The sequence below is a fragment of the Arachis hypogaea genome, chromosome 14 (genome assembly GCF_003086295.3).
Source record: "Arachis hypogaea cultivar Tifrunner chromosome 14, arahy.Tifrunner.gnm2.J5K5, whole genome shotgun sequence".
NCBI lineage: Eukaryota > Viridiplantae > Streptophyta > Magnoliopsida > Fabales > Fabaceae > Arachis > Arachis hypogaea.
The window spans coordinates 105788966-105803560 of NC_092049.1; positions in this window are offsets into that span (position 1 = coordinate 105788966).

Here is a 14595-nt window from a genome sequence, read left to right on the forward strand (position 1 = left end):
AAGTATGATTAGAAGAGAATTGAGTGAATCAACCCAAAACACTTGAGCGATTGGAGTGTATACACATTCGGTGAGGGGTTCGATTGCTCAAATTCTATGTTTTCACTTTTTATTATTGCTTATCTTGCAAGTTGTTATATTCTTTTCTAGAACTCAAGTCAATTGTGGATTTCAATTGCTTTAGCCCTTATGTGTATATATGTATTCTTGGAAGTTGATTTATTTTGACTAAGTGGTTGCATTCATATAGGTAGATTGCATATAGGTAGTTTCCTTGCTTTGAATAAATGTTAATTCCTCTTCTTATCTTCCTTTGGTATAGCATGAGCATGCTATTATTTAAGTGTGGGGATGTGATGAATCCACATTTCATAACATTTATTTGCTATATTTGGGTGGATTTCATCAACTTTTCTTGCACTTATTCATTGAAATAGCATAGTTTCATGATTTCTTCTTAAATTGTGCTTGAAAGTAAAAACATTCTCTTTTGTGCTTAATTTAGTCAAATTTTATTTACTTTAATCCCATTTGGTGCCTTGATGTATTTGTTAAGTGATTTCAGGTTTTCAAGGCAAGTATGGATTGAAGAAGTGAGAAAAATAGCATGCAAAAGGGAAGAAACCATGAAGAAATGGAATTTGGAAGTTTCAACATCCGTGCGTGCGCACAAGCGATGCGTGCCACGCACAAGTGCGAGCTAGGCAATGCGTACGCGTCGGAATGAATTTCGCCGCGTGACGAGCGTCACGTAAGCTCATTAATGCAAATCACTGGGGTGAATTCTGGGCCTCCAGAACCCAATCTAACCCATTTCTGAAGCTATTTCAAGCCAAAGTGAAGAGGAAAGAAGGGGGGCAATTATGTTTAACTTTTAAATATTTTTCTCTTAGGTTTCTAGAGAGAGAAGTTTTCCCCTCTCTCTAAAATTAGGATTTTTAGTTTAGTTTTCTTTTAAATTTTAGCATTTAACTCTTGTTTTAATGTAGTTTCATTTATATTTTCATGCTTTATTGTCTTATTTCTCTTAGTTCTTCTTCTTAATTTCTCTTTTATGTCACTTTTTATTTTATGAACACTTTTGTTATTTCTAATTTTAATTAATACAATTTATGTTTTCATGTTGATTGTTGCTTTCTTTAGTTGTTATTGTCATTTTCTTGCCTTTGGTAGTTAGATTTTATTTTTAATATAATTTAATATTATTTTATTTTCATGCACACCAAGTGTTTGATAAAATGCTTGGCTTAGTTTTAACTTAGTTTTTTCCTCACTCTTGGCTTGGAATTGAGACTTTGGTGACCCTTAAGTCATTGATGTCCATTCTTGTTTGATATATTAGAGTAGTTAGTTGATTTGGTTTCCATTGAGTCTAAGCCTCCCATTAATAGAGTTGGCTAGCACTTATGGATTAAAATCAACTATGCCTATTTGACTTATCCTCGATGTAGGGTTGACTAAGTAGGATTAACTCTTCATAATCATCATATGTTTGTGGTTAATGTCTAGGATAGGTAACCTTAGTTCCCAATCCATGCCAAGAGGTTTCTTGCATTTGAATTTCCCTTTTCTTTGATTAATTGCCTTTGACTTCAATTGTTTTGACTTTAATTCCTTGCATGATCATTTACTTTCTTGCTTTTTACATTACTTGCCTGTCTTGCAATCACAACCCCCAATCCTTCATAGCTAACAATTGAACACTTCATTGCAATTCCTAGGTAGAATGACCCGGGAGTTTAAATACTCTTGGTTATTTGATTTGAATTGTGATAATTCTTGATTTAAACTTTGATTGTGAGAGTTCATTGTTGGTCTAGGCTATGCTTGCAACGAGATTCTATTTTTGTGAAATTCTAGGTTAACATAAATTCTCACATCAAGGAGTTGGAACCGTGTGTAAAGAAGAGAACTGGAGAAGTAAGGTAGAGTGGAAGAGGAAGGTAGCGTCAGTGAAGGCATAGAGAAGAGCAGAAGGAAAAGTCTGTTGTGTCTCACTAGAGTCTCGGGGTTAGAAGATTTTAGAAATTCAATTCATTTTATTATATATGTTTTATTTTTTAGTAAAATTAATTTATATAATAAAACTATATTTTAAATATTTATAATAAAAATTAATTTTTTTGGACCGGCCGATTCAACCGAAAAATAATGAATCGTATCCTAAAACAATTCGGTCCGAGACCATGTCTGTTTTTGCTAAAGAACTAGTGAGAATCAGTGCAAACTGGTCAAACTTAATCGGCTCGCGTGTTCACCTGGTCTAGCGCTAGCGCTGTGTACCGCAAAAAACTACCATGCTCCAGTAGTCCACATGTCTACGTGTACTCCAATGCCTTGCTTTTAGTTCGAACCTGTGTCTTCAGCATTGCTACATGCTTGCACTACCACTAGACTATGTAGCTCTTTAATACTATATGTCCTAATTATATTATATATAGAAACAAATCCTAAACTAATCCGGTCTAAAGCCATGACCCAGCACGGTGTACCGAGAAAAACTATCGTGCTCTAGCAGCTCACATGTCCATGTGTACTCCAACCTCTTGCTTTTGGTTCGAACATGTGTCTTTAGCTTTGCTACATGCCTGCACTATCATTAGAGGTGGCAAATGGGCAAAAATTCACCAGGCCAACCTACGTAACTCGCCAAAAAAAGCGAATTGGGGTGAAAATTTGAGACCGTCATAATAAAAAAGCCCGCTTAACTCGCACCGCCTAACCCACGAGTTTTGGTGGGTTTTGGTGGGGCGGGGTGGGCTTACCCGCCGGACCCGTCATTCTATGATTTTGCTTCAAAAAATTTGGTTAATGATTATGTTTATTAGATATTTAGAATTATAAAGACTTTAGTTTTTGTGAATTTAGAAATTATAATTTTTTTGTCTTTAGAAATTATAAGTTTATTGAAATATTTGTGAAATTATATATTTTTTAATATTTAATGGTTAAAAACTAAAATTGCCAGGTTTGGCCCACTAATTCGCCATTAAGTGGGATGGGTTAGAAATTTGCGGTCGCCTCACTAGGCAGGACAGGACGAGCTAGCCCGTTTGCTATCCCTAACTATCATTAGGCTATGTAGCTCTTTAATACTATATGTTTTAATTATATTCTATACATAAACATTTTAGTAGATAATTTATACTTATTTAATTTATTTTAATTTTAAATTCACTCATTCTTCAAATCAAATATATTTTTATTTAACTATAAATTTTATTAAATATTTATAAATTAAAAAATAAACAAAAATTTTTTATTAATCATAATTTACTTTTTTTTCTTTTCATGATTATATGATATCTATCAATATTATTTTTCAATAAATATTTGTAGTGTATAATAATATGATAGTATATATTAATTAATAAATTATTAAAATTTGAAAATAATAGTTATTTTAATATAAAAATAAAATAAAAATACTTATAATAAAGAAGAAAATAATAAATTTTTATAAAATTAGAAGAAAATAATAAAATTTTATAAAATTAATTAATTATATTAGATCAACCTATTCAATTAGTGACCCAACAATTAAACTAGTGATCCAATAATCCAATATTTTGACCGATTTAATTACCAGTTCAGTTTTGATAACTATGAGTAAAAGTAAAAGCACTAAATTTTTTTTTTCTAAAAGCTACAATTTATATTTTTTTGAAGTAACTACCAAATCGGTACCCTAAAGATTCAAGTGCTGATAAAAAGGACCTTAAAAGATGTTAACGACAAAATACTTCTTAAAAAATTATAAAATTTGATAAAAGTAACTAGACGTCAATTTCTCCTGTTCTCGTTAACGAAAAATGTTGATGTGGCAAACAAAAAGTGTGACATGACAAATTCTTCCATATTCCTCACTAACAATAATTTTCTCTCTCTTCTTTGTCTCTCTCTCCTCCATTCTCTTCCTTCTCTCTCTTTTTCTCTATAACACCTACTGTAATTTTTCGTAAACACAAAGCAATTTTTATATTTCTAAAACTACATCAATGAACGCAAATACAAAAATACTAAAACACAAATTCAAATTCAATCATGCCTAAAATGATCTCAACATCAAAATCACATGATCCATTTAAAAAAATATAAAATGTAGAACAAAAATAGAAAAACCACAACATTTATTAATAGAAAATCATAAAAAAGAGAACAAAAACTAAGAAAAAAAAGGATAGGGAAGAACGAAGAAATATAACACAAAGAGATGAGAAAAAGAAAAATAGTGAGAAAGAGAAAGGAGGATGGTGTTGTCACTCCTGGCTTTGGTTTACCAGAACAGAAAAGATAGGAAAAGACAGAGTAGAAGACATAAGAGAGAGAGAGAGAGAGAGAGAGAGAGAGATAGAGAGAGAGAGAGAGAGAATAGCAAAGGAGGAGTTAGAAGACATCGCTGCTGAGAATGAGATTAAATGAAGGAGGCAGAAGATGAAGCTCCTCTGCTGCCATCACAACGTTGCCGCTGCTGTTGTCTACTGCTGTCACAGTCGTCTCGGTTTTGCTCAACAAACGCTTCTTCCTCTTCTTTATGCCATTTGCTAGTCATTGTCGGAGATTGTTGAGAAGAGGGGTATGTGGCGTAGAGAATGCAGAAAATGAGGAGGTTGCTGAAAAGCATTGAGATAATCATATGAGACACATTGATTTTGAAGCCTTTGAAAATTTGATCTGAGAGAGGAAATTAAATCTGAAGAGATTGTGAAGGAATGGATTTGGATTAGAGAAAGATAAAAATGAGAGTGGGAGATGAGGATTATTGGGAGTTAAGATTTTTTTTTTAATTTTAAAATAATTAATAATGCCACATCTTTTTTTAGTTTATCATGTCACATTTTTCGTTTGTCACCTCAGTGTTTTTTGTTATCGAAAATGGGAGAAATTAACATCTGGTTACTTTTGCCAAATTTTAAAATCTTTTAAAGGTTATTTTGTCATTAACATCTTTTTGGGTCGTTTTTGTCAGCGTTTGAATCTTTCAGGTATCGATTTGGTAGTTACCTATTTTTTTAAAAGATCTTTTTTACTTAAAAAAAATATTTTTAACATAACAAATAAATAAAACGTACTTTGATATTATTATACCAAAATATAATTATTAGACAAAAAGATATTTTTATACGAGATATCCAACACATAAAATTATTTTTATTTTTCTAAAAATCTTTTAAAAACAGATCATTTAAAAAAATCTTTTCGTAGAACTAGTTGACTCGGTGATAATAAAATAAATATATAAAATTATAATTAAATAAAAATTTTAATAATAAAAATAAAAAATATAATATTATTATTAAAAGATAAAATTATTATTTCACAAAACTTAAATTTAACTTATTTAAATTAATTATATATATATATAACAAAAAAAATTCTTGCTCTAAGTTGCACTAGGCTTTTAATATATAAAGTTATAAACACATCGTATAGTAAAATGATAATTGGCTTGGTACTTGGTAGTATATATGTCATGTCAAGACTTTGGCACCTCCATGTGCATTGTTTGATATTTTGCTGACATTATGATAATGTCATCAGCACACAGTTGATCGCGGGTTGTCCTGTTCGATTCAGTTTCAGTTCACACTGGTTTTGATCGATTCAAGTGAGTTTAATTGATTTTCTATCTTAAACGGTTAGAACATCAAACTGAACGAGATAAGAATTTGGTTTACCGATTTTTTTATTGAGCTGGTCAATATGATTATGTGTTTATAACTATGCTCTCTGTCCTATAATAACCTGTATAGAATTCGCCTACTCTTATTTATAGATAGTAAAAATTTGAACCCTAACCTACTTTCGTGGGGACCCGCTTCTCCTCTATAATTATTAAAATCTAACAAATAAAATTAAATTTTAAACTTTATATAACTATCATCACATACATAATATAAATTAAAGTAAAAACTTAAAAATGAAGAGGTGGTGGGAAACACAGGGTGGAGTAGAACTAGGCAGCATAATAGAGATCCTAGAGTTTGAAACTGAGAAGAGTATTGTCGTGATGTCGGCTGGAAAATGAGTCATTCTCTATTTTTGTAGATCATCTCTCTGAAGATATATCGAAGAAGGAATTGTACCACTTGTTCAACTGGACTGAACGTATAAATGATATATATCTATCACGAAAATAAAAAATGGTAATATTTATATTTTTGCTTTCATACGATATACTGCGAAGGGTTGAGCTATGAAGACTATTGCAAAAATGAATAGAATGAGATTGCGAGGAAAGGTTGTTTCAGTAGGAGAAGTTAGGTATCGACGAACGAATGAAGTAAAGAATATAAAGAGGTATCATGATGTTCGTGGTGCTCCAAACATTGTAAAGCATCATTCTCAACAAGGGAAGACTTAAAGGAATTCAGGATGAATGTGAAAGATCTGAGAAAAGAGAAAAAAGAAGAAGATTGGCATGGCAATGGGTGGACGAAGAAGATGGAAGTACCCATTGCAAAAGAGAACTTAGACTGGTTACAGAGGAGTTTAGTAGGCGATACGATGAAGGCCATTGATTATAATTCTTTAAAGGCCATGATTGGGAAGAATTTTTCTCAAGTTGTGGAAGTACGAGAACTAGGAGCGTACAAAGCACTTTTGACTTTTAATAGTTTATTGAATGCAGAAGAAGCCTTCACATTTAAAATGAACAGCCTTTTGCAATTTTTCTATAGTGTATGGAGATGGGAAGAGGAGGAGCAAAGTGAAACTCGAAGGTGTGGCTAGAGTATTTTGGTGTTCCTTTGCATACATGGTTAGTGAAGACATTCAAGATTATAGGAGGCTAGTAAGGAAAAGTAATTGGGTGTGACAAAGCCACATAATTATGCATATCATTTAGTGTAGGACATGTGCAAATTAATACTTGTGTTATGGACATAATCAACGAGTAGATCCACATCACAATAGACACAAGTAGATTTGATGTTCTAGTAAAAAAGGTTGGCCATGAGAGTTACGAATTGGATTGCAAGCTGGAAGAGGAAGGTGAAATTGAGTCTTACAAGAGCACCAGGGAATTTGGTTGTTAGCGGTAAAAGATCCATAGTTCCACAGTAGTGGGTAGTGATCCGGTGGTTGAGTTGGTGACGGCGAGGTCAAGGGAGGAAGATGCGGATAAGGGTAGATTGGTAATTCTAGAATATATTTTGAATGAATGGATTAATTGAAATTCAAATCAGAAGAACAATCACAGGGTAACGTATAAGAAAGATTTAGAGGAAAGTGCAGATTTTGTGGGTTATAAAGATATAAATGAGGTGGAATATGAAAAAACTGTTATGTTGGGATTATTGAGATGGAACAATGAGCTGAACAAAGGGGTCTTGAGGCAAAAAAATATAAACACAAACAAACTCATTGCTTGGCCCAATAATATAGGATGTGCCAACGCTACTATGGAAAATAAATTGGGCCTCATCACATTAACCAAAGGCCCAGACCAATGCAGAAGTGGGTACAACATGTGTGTTGGGCATTGAGATTCCGGATCGGGTTGATTCCATTTCAAATAATGGGTTCTGCGGTTCTCTCCATGGGAAGCATGAAGGGAAGCAAGAAGGAAGCGGCGGCGCGCAAGAGAATAATAATGAGAGAGACCAACGAGCCGGTGTTCAAGATGAGTGCTTGATGGCAATGGCGACGTTGTCTTCTCTACCACTGGACAAGAAACACATCTGACGGAGTGCCAACGTCAGGAGCTCAGGACTGAAACTAATCACCTTGCTTCGTTGGTGATGGAGGGGTTCAGTTCTTCTAGGGACGATGGGTCTGATGGTGATCCAGAAGTGAGTTGTTCAAAGCCTAAAAAAAATAACTTAGTCTACAGGATCGATTTGTTGATGGTGGAAATGAAGCAATCAATGGAGATTGTATCATCTCGGATGATGAGGAATTTGATGATGGAAATGTTGAGATTGAATCAGAGGTTGGCATGGATATTGATGATGGAAAATAGAAAACTAGAGATGAGAAGGCATTGGAAGGGAAGGATCAAATGCTTGAAAATAGGAGAACATGGAAATCGACAATTGAGTCAAGAGTGGTGCAGTACAATGAAGAAGACAAAAATGGCTATTCTCCAAGCACAAAATATAGAAATTGGTTAAAAAAAAAAGAGATTGGCAAAGCAAAAAGAGAAAGCACAAGATGTAGACCCAAAAATCATAAAAAGATGTGTTGTAAAATCTTAAAATGATTTTTAACTCTTGGAATGTCAGAGGTTACAAGGTGCTGAAAAATTGAGTATGGTGAAAGACATGAAAAAGAAAAATAAATTGAACATTTTAGGATTGATTGGATCTAAGATGTAGGTTGTGACTAAGTTTGATGTAGTATGCATTTGGGGGAGTGATGTTGTGGGATGGGAGTAGGGGTGGCAAACGGGCCTAAACCTGCCGGGCCGGCCCACGTAACCCGCCAAAAAAGGTGGGTCGGGTTGGAAAATTAGGACCGCCAAAGAGTAACCTAACCCGCACCGCTTAAACTGCAGGCCTTGCGCAGACTTTGGCGGGGCGGGACGGGCTTCCCCACCGGACTTAGTTTTTTGGTAAGGGGATATTTTTGCAATTTTTTTGCCAGAATCCAACTTCTCCCAACCAAACTTACAAGAGTATACCAAACTTACAAGAGTATGAAGATGAAAATTGAGTATTTTGGATTATGTTTATGTTGCTTTGGAGACAGTATTTATAATTATTTTTTAGATTATGTTTATTTTATTTTGGAGACAATATTTATAATTACAAAGACTTTAATGTTTGTTAATATAAAAAATATAATTTTTTATGCCTTTAAAAATTATAAATTTATTAATATGGTTGTGAAATTATATATATTATTTAGTAGTTAATAATAAAAAAAAAAGGAGGAGCTTTGGCGGGATTAGCCCGCCAGTCCGCAGTTAGGCGGGACGTGGTGGGATTCTAGGACCGCCTCATTAGGCGGGGCGGGGCAAGGCGGGCCAACTTGCCAAAAAGTGAGCTTCTGGCGGGGCGGGGTAGACTTCTCTGCTTGCCACCCTTAGATGGGAGTATGTTGGATCAGAAGGTGCGCCCGGGGTTTGTTATTAATGTAGTAGGGGTGTATATGGGCCGGGCTACACCGGGTTTGGTCTAACCTAGACTCAGCCCAAAATATATACCGGGCCTAACTTTTAGACCCTAACCCGGCCCTAGACCCGATGAAACCTACACACCTTCGGGCCGGGTAAAAATCGGGTGAAAACCGGGTCTTTAGCATGTAAAAATCACCTAATCTCCAACAATTATTTCACAATTCACATAGTAAAATTCACTAAAAAAAATTATAACAAGAACCAACCATTATCTAAAATTAAAGCATAACCACAATCAATACTAATATTGTCTCATAACACTAAATAGTTAAGTCACATACAAATAACACAAAATATTACGCTAAAGTCTTGTTCTTCCTAAACATAGAACTTTAACTCATAGTCTTTATAACACAACATTAACCACATAAGAATAGTCATCATCCATCAATTGCTATTAATGTTGTCAACTTGTTCCTTGTGATATGGATGCATTAGTAAAACCTACAAATTACAAAACATATAAAATTATTCATTTTCATATAGGAGATTATTACTTCAAATAACTTAGTCACAATAATAAAAATATTATAAATGTACCTTCAACAATCTTCTGACTACTATCAAATTGATCAAACTCTTGATCTCCAACTTCTTGTTTCGAAGGGCACAACCAACTTTGAGTGCATATCAAAGCTTCAACCATTAATGGTGACAAAGAGCTGCGAAAGACATCAAGCACACGTCCACCAGTGCTAAAGCATGATTCAAAAGCAACGGTTGAGACCGGAATACCTAAGACGTCACGGGCTATGAGAGAAAGAATCCTGTATTTTGAAGCATTCACTTTTCATCAAGCCAATATATCAAAATTCTCATCTTCTACAGTATCCTCGGCCATATATCTCTCCACATCTGACTTCCTATCTGCATTAGCCTTCTCTGTTTTTTGTTTTTTTCCACATATTCACTCTATTTTTAAAAACTCCCTTAGCACCAGTTGAGACTTTAGTATTGTCATCCAAGACATCTCTAGATGAACTTCCACCATCCTCCCTTCCTTTATCATCTACAACCTCCTTTTCATAAAACTTATATAAAGTCTCCAATGTTAGTTTAACAAAACCAGTCATACTAGTAGACACTTCCTTATCATAAACATCCTCCAAACACCAACATAGATAATCTATTTTATAACGAGGATCCAATACAATAGCAACAAGTAACAACGGGTTAAATTTGTCAACAGGTCCACAATATTTATGATATTTATTCCTTATAGAACATGCCATAGACCCTAACAATTCAGAATGATTTTGGCTCCAAGATGTTAATTGAGAAGGAATAGATGCGATTTCATGAGAACATTTGTTTGATGTAACATGCAAGGAAGAAGAGAAACTCAAAGTTATTTCGTAAAAGATTCTCAAAAACTTAATGAATAATCTAGCATGTTGCCAATCAAGTAGTGTAGGGGGACCAACTTTCCTTTTACAACCATATAAGAAAATCAGGTTCTTGATCATAAAGTCTATCAAAAGCTTTTTCAAATTTCTCGGCATGTTCCAATGTTAGATAGGTTGAATTCCACCTAGTTGGAACATCTAAGCACACAAGACTTTTAGATTCAATCAACTCAGCCTCAATGCAGTCTTTAAATATTTTTAGTCCGTTGACGAGAGGACCTAACATACCTGACAACATTTCTAATACTTTCAATTGAAGTTTATTTCTCTTTAATTCCTTCATTCACTATCAAATTTAGAACATGAGCGCAACATCTCACATGCATATACTTTCCTCCACACACCAACCCTCCTCTTGCACCTAATTTCCTTTGAAGGTAAGTAATAGCTCCATCATTCGAAGTTGCATTATCTACTGTGATTGTGAAGACTTTTTCAATTCCCCACTCTCTCAAGCATTTCTCAATTTCTCTTCCTACTGTATCACCCTTGTGGTTCTCAATCTGGCAAAAATTTATAATTCTCTTCTGTAACTTCCATTCTTCATCAACAAAATGTGCAGTCAAATCGATTTAACATTTTGCGAAACCCAATCACCTCAACAACTTTAAACGATATTTCATCAAATACAACAAACTCAGCTACAGACTTCTTACAATCTTCCAAGTTATAACCCTTAAAAGCTTTTCATCAATTTTAAGCATATAACCATGAAGTGTCCCCTGCTTTCCCACTTTAGTAAATATCCACTTATGAGCACTCTTCAAGTGCTTATTTAGAGAATTCGTGCCATGTTTAGTAGGGTGACAACTATATTTTTTTTTGGCAATGATTACATTTAGCCTGATGCTGTCCTTTGTCTCCGTCAATGGAAGTACAGTAAAATGCTGCCAAACATATGATTTTTTTTCCTTACGAATAACTTCTGGATCTTCATTATTTGCATCTTTGTTTTCTTCATCTACTAGTGGTGCATTAATAGCAGGAGTAGAAGCAGCAAGATTTTCAGCTTCAATAGCAGAAGTAGGAGCAGCAAGATTTTCAGCTTCAATTTCTATTGTTTTGTCCTCTTTGATGGTTGGTGGAGGAGCATAATTATCTCCTCCTCCCATTGTTCGTATCCTAAACAAACAAAATCAAGACTTAAGTAGAAATTTCTCCTAATTTTAAGGTAAAAAATCATATGCATCTTCATTAGAGGTTAATAGTAAAAAACTATAAGTAATTTGATATATTCAATTAAATTGATATATAAAAGTTTTTTACTATCAACTAATGAATTCTCCACTACTTCTATACACATTACAAGATACATCAGATGCATCTTTATTAGTGTTCTTCCACTCCAAAATCCAAACACTTCTATACATATTACAAGACACAAATTTATTTTGAAAACAAGACAAATACACATAATAAACACATAATTTTTCAGTCAACACCATTTCAATGTTCCAATATTTTCTATCCTATCAAAATCATAAATTTCAATAATAAAAATTTCTAATAAGAAATTCCAATAACAGGAAGAATAATAAAGACTTAATCAAAACACTAACAGGAAGAACAAAATCAGAATAAAACACTAATAGGAAGAACAAAACACTAATAGGAATTATATTAACCAAATTTCTAATCCAAATCAATACACTAAATCAGAACAAAACACATAGGAAGAACAAAACACTAACAGGAATTATATTAACTAAATCCCTAATCCAAATCAATACCCGAAATCAGAACAAAACACTAACAGAAATTATATTAACCAAAATACTAATCAGAAATTCCAATAATCCATACCCTAAATCCCTAATCATAACTTTCAATAGTCAAATCCCTAATCAGAAATTATATTAACCAATTCCCTAATCAGAAATTCAAAACAAAATTTATTTACCTGAACTGAACTTGAGCATAAGAAAAGAAGAAGACCAGCGGCAGAAGTAGTGCACTGGGTCAGAGATGCTCCGTCTCTGTTTGCAGTGGTCGCTCACGTTGTTCAAGCCTTGAGGGTCAAAGATGATCCGTCGCCGTTTGTAATTGTCTCCGTCGTCACTGGGAGCCGAGGATGGGATCGGTTACTGGCGCCATGGTTGTGGCTATTGAGAGACAGACAGAGGGCTGAGAGGAAAAGAGTGTGACGGTGGGCTGCGATGGAAAGGCTAGCAGCAAAGGGGAAGGGCCTGAGGGGAAGGGCTGAGGGGACTGAGCTCTAAGGGTGGCACTGTGGCAGGGCCAGGGGGCGTGGAAGAGGGGGAGTGAGGCATGGAGGTAGTAAAGCTTGCGTGAAGAGTGAAGACGTGAATGGCTGAATGTGTGCATGCCCTAGACCCTTTCCCCTAGTTAGGAAATTAGAAACTGATCCCTCCACCGGGCCGGGCCGGGTGACCTGAGCTATGGCCTGGTCCCGGTTTCATACCTTCCCTTGGCTTCATATTTTTTCCCTGGTCAGCTCCGGGCCACTTTGGGTCCGGGCTAACATGCCCCAAATTCCTTCGGGCCCGGGTCGGGTCTTCGGACCGGACCGGGCCTTGTACACCCCTATAATGTAGGATGATATGCTGTTTAGAATAAATAATTGTTACAACGGTGAGAGATGGTTATGTGTTGAGGGAGTTTTACTAAAAACTGAGTTTAATTGTGCTTTTGTTTGGTATATGGTGCTCAAACCAAAGTGAAAAAACTTGTTGTATGGGAGGAATTAAGTTATATAGCTGACTTATGTCAGGTCTCAATATGTTATATAGGTGACTTTAATGAAGTAGTATAGGTGGAAGAGAGGAAAGGTCAGGATAGGCGCAAAAGATTTTAAGTTTTGGATTCAAGGTATGCAGTTAGTGGACTTGCCATTGAATTATCAGAAGTTTACATGGTTCAGAGGCCGATCTTACAGTCATATTGATAGAGTTCTATTGAGTGTGGAATGGATTGAGGAGTTTCCGGAGATTAGACTGAAAGGTGGATTTAGAGGTTTCTCAGATCATTGCCCAGTAATAGTTGAGGATACTAAATTTAGACTAATGTATTCACATCTTTATTAGTTTTTATCATGTTTTTCTTAGCTTTTTTCTCTTATTTTCGTAGGTTTAATTACACAATCTTTCCCTAATCTCATTACTTTTTGGTGTCTTTTTCTGCTAAGTATTTTTAAAGTGTTTTCAAGGAAATACAAGATTAAAGAGATAAAAATCAAGTTGTAAAGAGAGAATAAATGAAGAGGCAAGCATTGTAGGAAGAGCCAAAACAAGTACGTGAAGATCAAAGCCAAGAAAACCATGCAAGAAACTGGCGTGCAACACCCTGGAGAGAAGAACGTAGGGCGTGCCATGCCCTGGAGTCAAATAAAGCTGGCGTGCCATACCAGAGGAGGGCGTGAAATGCCTTGGAAACAGGAGTAGGGGCGTGCAATGCCATACATAGGGTGTGAAATGCCCTGCATTGGAGAGCAAGCGTGGTAGGGGGCGTGTAACGCCCAAGCAACCTTGGAGGAAGAAGGCAGGACATGCCACGCTTTAGTGTAGGTGTGAAACGCCCTTGGTACATTTGGAGGCTGGCGTGCAACTCCTAGAGCAAGGCGTGCCATGCCCATGAAGAAACAAGGGGTTGGCGTGCCACTTTATGAAGCTAGCGTGCCACGCTTGAAGGAAGGCAAGTCACTGGGAGCAAATTTATAAATGTTATCAATCCTGACATCTTCATACTCAAGTGATCATAACTTAAGCTAGGTAGGTCCAAATGAGGTCGTTCTAGTGGCATTGGAAAGCTAGCATCTAAAGTTTCGAAACGACATGGATATGTCCATAGTTGACTTTCAGTTTGGGCTGCGAACAATGCTCACCTATTTAGCTTGGAAAACAGTGAAAATGGGCATGGCGTGCCACGCCCAGAACTAGCGTGTAACACCTTGGAAGAGGGCCCAAAGGCTGCGTTACACTCCCAGAAACTAAGTGCCATGCCCAAGACCCCATTTACATTCCCAGACTTCAATTTTACATGCCTAGGATTTAATCTTACACGCCCAAGACCTAATTACATGCTAATTGAAGCCCACATACCCCTGGAAGG